Raw genomic sequence first — 7,249 nt, 5'->3', positions numbered from 1 at the left:
GACCAGCTGCAGCAGCAGCAGCTGTAGCGGCCTGTGGTGGCCTGTGGCGGCTGTGGCGGCTGTAGCGGCTGTGGTGGCGGCTGTAGCGGCTGTGGCACTTGGCGCGGTTGTGGTGGTTGTGGCAAGTTGCGGCTGTTGCTATGTTGGCTGTGGCTGTGGCGGCGGCCGCAGGCAGTAGCAGCAGGAAGTGGCGGCGGGAGCGCCGGCGGCTGCGGCAGCGGCGGCTGTGGCTGTGGCTGTAGTTGCAGGCTGTACAAGCGGCGGCTGTGGCTGTAGCAGGGGGCGGCTGCGGCAGGGTCGCGCGGAAGGGCGCGGGAGCGAACCCCGGCAGGCGGCAGCAACACCGGCTGCCTGTGGGTGAGGGCTGTGTGTGTGTGTGTGTGAATGCACGCACACACGCGTATTTACAGCAGCTGTAGTTGGATCAGCTGGCGGCAGGAATTGGTGGTGGCCGTGGTGGTGGCTGTGATGGCTGTGATGGCTGTGATGGTTGTAGGTGCGGGTGAGGTGGTGGCGCGCCTGGGCGGCCCGAGGGGGCGAGGGGGAACGGCCGGGAGTCGCGCGGAAGCAGGCCGCAAAGGTGGGGAGGAAGCCCGGCCAGTAGTGGGCTGGAGGTGTGTGTGTGTGCGGCTGTGCGGGCACGCACATGTAGGGCGCAGTAGTTGGCTGACGGGGGGGGGGGGGCTCCGCGAGGCGGCAAGGGCCGGCGGCGTGTACCGACGTGGCTGATGCTTCTCACCACCCGCCCTCTGCTCTTGCTTGTACTATGAATTCAACGGACGTGGCGGATGCCGCCGCTGCTGGTCTGGCGGCGGCCTGGTTAGCTGACAGAGTTTACACGTGGGACGACAGTCGTGGAGACGTGGACTATGCCAGGCTGCCAGAGCTCCCAACCGAGACACGCACGCTCACTAGAGGAGAGACCGAGAGATCCTCGAATGGTCCCCATGCTCCTCGCCTCGGGAGAAGGGAGGAACCCCAGGCCGGGCTCACCGCAAACGCTAGCGCCGCTCACATAAGCCGTGGGTCGGCGTCATAAGACTACCTCTTGCGAGTCCCTAAGCTGACAAGCTAGGGGGAGGCCGGTGGCGAGTCCGCTGCTGGCCCCAATAACATAACCTCGCCAACATCATCGGACGCCAGGAATGGGTGCTGGTTCGGGACAAGGCCCCAGCGGCACGGAGGCCAACGCAGACTCACGAATGCAGCTAGTCGCGACCAGAAGCCCGCAAAGATCTCGGTCTGGGTGTGCTGCTTCTTGGTCGGCGGGGCAAGGGGAGGCACGTGGGGCGGTTGGCGGTTGCGGCTGTAGGGGCTCGGCCATGGGTCTCGTGCCGGCTCACACTCTTGCACAGGCAGTGTTGTAGGTCCCGCTGCAGAGTTGGCATGTTCGTTGTCGTCTAAGGATATGACATGGCTAGGCCGAAGAGTACGTCAGAAGTGTCACATGTCGCACGCATGTCGCATGCTGGAGCGTCCTGGGGCATTTCCCCAGCCACCCGGAGGGCTCTGGACAGGCACGAGAAGCAGCCATTCTTATGCAACCATTCGGGAAGCTTTCGGGTTCACATGCTCCGTCCTGGTGAGCGCGACTGCGTTAGCACATTTACCAATGCACGTCCGGCGCGGAACGCTCTGAGCCCCAGTCCAAAGGCTAAACGTATGCTAAGAATCAATAGTGACGTGTGAATGTGTCTAGGGATGTAGGGAATTTGCGCGGTCGCGGCACTGAGTCCGACCGATTGCAAGGTTTTTCGAATTTTTGAATTGCCACAAATTAAAGGCTCATAAGACAAACCCACAAGTGCATTGCGTACCGAAGTTACAACAAAAACGGAAGCGAAATCCAGAACCTCACGAAAACGCTCGCTTCCATATTCGCTCGCAATGGACACTGCCTGTAAATGATTTTCTTTCCCCGCACCTATAACGGGCACGCCCTACAACTGCGGAAAACTGTGCAAGACGGGCTTTGGTCTGCACGAGTTCGCGGCTCGCAAATCGCATAATTGAGGAAGTATGGCAAAACAATGAAATTGCGCTCCAGTGGCAAGCTCGCCAAACGGGCGCGACTTTGGCGGTCTGTGTAACCGGGGCTTTCCATCTCGCGAACTCGCGGGCGGCCAAACGCGGTATCCAGAGAGTACGTCAGGCCGACCCAGGGTCGTTTTCAAAGGTCCATTTTGACCATATACCCTGGCAGCATAAACGCGGCCCCAGTCTGGGGGCCGCTGCTAGACGTCTGTGTTGTGAGTTTGGATTTGGTTTGGATCTTGTGGGGTCCGAAATCGTCGCTGGTGCTCGCTCTCGCTCTGCATTTGTGTTGGAATGTACGCTGAAATTACGTTTCGTCTGAAGAATTAATTCAGGAGGAAAACAATGTGCAGTTTACTCGGGGGAAAATATTCGGCGGCCGCCGAGGTCGGAACTTTCGCCAGCGTGGGCTCTGGCGCGCCTGCAAGTTCCTGAGGGTCCTGTATTGATGTTGGGTACCCGATGGAATAGCCTGCGGCTTGAAAACGGGCCGCCTGAGGACAACCAATGTGATGACCAAGGGTCGGTGTCCAACCCCGCAGTTGGTGACTGAGGGGCGTCTTAACCCCTGCGGGTAGGGTCGCACAACGTGCGGGGGTTGCGGAGCCGGGTCCAGCATCTGGGCTGCCCGCGCCTGCACGCCCTACTCCGCTGTTGGGAGCGGCAGCAACTGGACGTGGTCTGCCTGCAGGAGACCCACGTCCGGGCAGAAGACATTGACCTCGTGACCGCTGACCTGCGTGCTGCTGCACTGCGGCTGCACGTGCGTGAGTGGACAGCCTGGTGGGCCCCCGCCCCCACGCCCCATCAGCGTGTCTCCGGCGGCACTGCCATCCTTATTCGCACTTGTCTGCTGGAGCAAGGTGCCGTCACGTTCCCGGGTGGCGTGGCGGCCCCCTCCGTTGCTGACGGCGCGTGGGTGGGCCGCGGCGTCAGTCTCCCCGTGCAGTGGGGCGGGCATGACTTCACGCTGGCGGCAGCCTACTATCCGTTGGCAAGTCCTGAGCAACGTGCCTTCACCCAGCAATGGGTGGCGTCGGCGGTTGGCGGTGAGGGCAATCACCTGCTAGCTGCTGACTTCAACTTTGTTAGCGACGTGGCGCTTGACACGGCCAGCGGTGTCCCGCGGCCGGGTGACCCCGCCGCAGCGACAGCGCTGGCGGCTGCGTGCCCTGGTCTGATCGACGTCCTCCGAGTGCGCCGGCCTGGCCAGCGTGTTTGTACTTACATTCATTCGCACGGCGCGTCGCGCCTTGACCGCATTCTCTGCAGTGGCCGCCTCGTGGCCCAGGTCCTGGCCTGCGCCGTGGAGGCGGGTGTCCCGTCCGACCACCGCCTGGTGACGCTGACGCTGGCAGCGGCGCCGGAGGCCCTGCCACCTTCTCCAGGCCTGCCCAAAGCTCGCCTGGGGTTCCTCGACTTCAAGGACCTGACAAAGGATTACCGGACATGGCTGACTGCGGCGCTTGGAGCCCGGCCGGGTGCCCCAGCTGAGCTGCTGGCGTGGTGGCCGCAGCTCAAACGGGCAGCGGCCGCGTCAGCTACCCGGCTGAGCCGCGTGGCGGCCGTCCGCCGCATTGCAGCCAGTGAGGAAGAAGCGCTTGCGCTCGCGGCTGCTGCTGCCGCCGCGGCCGCAGTGGAGGTCGGTGCGGCGCTGCCGGAGGCCGCAGCGGCGGCGGTGCGCGCGCGGTGTGCCGCCGCCACCGCCGCGGTGCAGGCTGCCGCGGGGGCGGCGCGCCGCACGCGTCACGAGTGGTTACGGGGTGGGGAAAAGCCATGCCCGGTGCTGACCCGCATGCTGCGCCCGTCAGGTGGGCCGCGTACCATAGCCCGGCTCAAACGCCCCGATGGCAGCGCTACCTCGGACCCAACCGTGATGGGCCAGGTCATGGCAACCTACTGGCAAGACGTCTGTGCGGCGCCGCCGCCTGCCCCAGCCGCCCGCGCGCAAGTGCTGGCCGCGCTGCAGCAACACGGCCGCCGCTGCACGACGGAGGAAGCCGCGCAACTCGGGCAACTTGCCGTCACCGCCGCGGAGGTGCGCGCTGCGTTGGCCGCCGCGCCGGCGGGGCGCGCCGCGGGCCCTGACGGCATTCCCGTGGAGTTGTATCAGTACTATGAAAGTGACTTCTCACCTGTGCTGGCTGATGTGTTTACTGCTGTTGGCGAGGGGGCAGGGGTCCCTGGTGGGTTTCTGGATGGTGTGTGGACATTTTTCTACAAGGCGGGGGATCCCCTGGAGCCCTCTAACTATCGCCCCATTACCCTCACGGATACTGATTATCGCACCCTTGCACGTGTGCTGTGTCGGCGCTTGCAACCTGTGTTTGGGCGCGTCATCGACCCTGAGCAAACTGCCTTCCTGTCTGACCGCCGCATTGCTGATAATGTACTGCTGCTGCAACTGACTCCTGGGTTGCTGAAAGCGGCGGGACAGAATTCTGGTGTGGCGGCCTTCCTAGACTTTTACAAGGCGTATGATACGGTGGACCGGTCGTTTCTCCTCGCCTGCCTTGAACGTATGGGCGTGGGGGCCGGCTTCTTGACGTGGGTGTCGCGGCTGCTGACTGACACGCGTGGGGCGGCGCTGGTTAATGGACGTGTGTCTGGTTGGGTGCCGCTGGCGGCAGGAGTCCGGCAAGGGTGCCCGCTGGCCCCGCTGCTGTACCTCGCCATTGCGCAAGCCCTGTTGTCGTGGCTGCGCAGTAAGGGGCATGGCGTGCTTGCTGGTCTGGCCTCGGCTTTGGCGTCCCAATATGCGGATGATTGTACGCCGTTTCTCGCGGGCATGCAGGCTGTGCCGGGGTTCCTGGCGGACATGGACGTTTTTCGGTGTGCGTCGGGGCAGCGGCTTAACATGTCTAAAGTGGAGCTACTGGTGTTGGGCACCTCCGCGGGTTTGGGGGTGGCGCCAGCAGCTGTGGCTGGGCCCCCCCTGCCTCCGGGTTGGCGTGTGGTCAACACCGCAAAGTCGCTCGGGGTGCACTTTGGTGATTGGAAGACGGCCACCCCGCCAGTGGCTTTTGACGGGGTGGTGGGGGTGCTTGGCTTGGTTGTGCGTATGCCTGTTTCGATGTTTGGGCGAGCGGCGGCGGCCTCGGCATATGCCCTTAGCAAGGTCCTGTACCATCTGGAGTTTGCGGGCTTCCCGTCGCCGTGGGCGCCGGTTGGCAAGTTGTTAGGCCAGGTGGCGGCGGTTGTTGATCGGCGGCTGTCGCCGGCTACGTATGCGGTCGCACCCCATGCTCGTCCGGTGGGGGTGTCCCTTGACATCATGCAGGTGCCGCCGGCTCTGGGTGGTGTAGGGCTGCTGCCTCTTCAGCTGCACGTGCAGGCGCGGCAAGCTGGACTGGCGGTGCGGTGTGTGCTGGGCGCGTGTGGGTTGCTGGCGTTTGTGCCGCCATGGACGAAGGTGGCGGAGGCTTGGCTGCGGGCACGCCATCCAGCGGCCACGCCCCTGCGCCTGTTGGTGCGGTGCGACCCGTCCCGTGTTTTGGACAAGTTGGTTACGCCTGAATGCAAACCGTTTTTGCGTCTGTTGGGGGCGGTCGCCCACTTGCCGCCTATCACGTTGGTGGCGCCGCCCGCGGCTGGGGACTGGGTGTATCATGTGCCGTTGTGGGCGAATCCGGCACTGTGTGATGGTGCACAGACTTTTGACGTGGCGTTTGCCGATTTATTTGCCCTGCCGGGCCTTGTGTATGTGGGACAGTTGGTGGCGGCGCATGACCAGTTAGAGGCCGTGCGTGCTGCCCACACCCGCCCGGGTGGGTGGGGCACCAGGTTTGGTGAGGCGATGTTGGACTTGTACTTGACGAGCGTGTGGCGGCCTGTGCTTGGATGGGGACCTCGGCGGCACCTGCCGTCGCCGCTCCTGGGGCCGGCGTCGCCCCTGGCGGCGGCGGAACGCATAGCCGCGGCGGTGGCCTTGCTCCCAGGTGGCTGGGAGGCCGCGGCGCGTGCGGCTCGACTGGCTCGCGGGCGGGCGTGGGTCATGCCGCTTCCTGCGGATGCCGTGCGACAGGCGGCGGCGGGGGCCTTGACCCAGGTGGTGCGGGGACTGGGCTGGGTCCTGGACGGGGGCCCGCCTCTGCTGCTGTTGAACTACTCCGTGAAGGCAGGAACGGCCATGCACCTGGGCCCCCAGGTTGCGGCGCTGCGGTCTAAACATTTGTTGTATGTGCGTGATGCTGGTGTTTCTGCGGACGGCGCGCTTGCGGCTGCCGGCGCCTTTGCCGGCACTCTGGCCCGTTTGTGGGCGTTAAAATGGGAAAATTATCACAAGGAAGCGTTGTGGCGGGTGGCGGCCAATGCGTGCTGGTCGTTCCCCAAAAATGCCGCCCAGCGTGCAGCTGGGGTGGCAATGCCCCTGTGCCGGGCGTGTGGGCGGGATATGTGTGATGGGGACCGCCGGCACTACTTTTGGGACTGTGTTGTTGCTCGGGCGCTGCGGGAGAACATGGCTGTGGCAATGCTGGGGTCCCCTCCTGACACGGCTGATGACTGTTTCTCCCGTGCTGACCTTTGGCTGGTGCAGCCGCCTGCTGGGCTGGCGCCGCCGGTGTGGGATGTAGTGTGTTTGGCTGCGCTGTCTGCCCTTGACTCGGGCCGGCAGCAGGTGATTATGACTGGCTTGCGTGTGCGTCGGGCTCTGACGTCGGCGGAAGTCATGCGCATCAGTGTGTCCGTTATTGCTGATTTCTGGGGCCGGCTGCAATCATATGTCAGTCTCGGCCTCCGCCCGAAAGCCTGGGCCACGGTGCCTGCGCACCATCCGTTCCTCTCGCGGGGTGCGGGTGACTGTGTGCTGCTAGTGTTGCCTGATGATGTGGGCTCCCCGCCCCCCTCGCCTTAATTTGCTCGTGGGTGGTGGGAGCGGTGTGCCTCTGGTGTGTGCGCTGTGGGTGTGGGGCGTCGACGTGGGCGTCGCCGGACTACGTGCCCGGTGTACCTGCGTTGACGCCTCGCCGGTTTGATTGCGCCTCGTGCGCTAGTGCGGTTTGCTGTGCGTTGGTGGGGCTTTGGCGGGCTTGGGCTTAGCTTCGACTCGCTGTGCAGCTGCCGAGACACGCATTACGCGAAGACCTGTTGCACGGTTGTGGAAGGTCGGTAGCCAACTGGGGGGAGGGTGGTTTCCTTTCGGGCCGGAGATGGTCCCTCTTGACCTGGGTGCACGGGCACCCTTGCTTGGTCGGATTGTCCCTTCTTTGTAATA

This window comes from Chlamydomonas reinhardtii, chromosome 2, assembly GCF_000002595.2.
Source record: "Chlamydomonas reinhardtii strain CC-503 cw92 mt+ chromosome 2, whole genome shotgun sequence".
Lineage (NCBI taxonomy): Eukaryota > Viridiplantae > Chlorophyta > Chlorophyceae > Chlamydomonadales > Chlamydomonadaceae > Chlamydomonas > Chlamydomonas reinhardtii.
The sequence above is the reverse complement of the archived record's forward strand: the minus strand, read 5'-3'. Positions refer to the sequence as shown.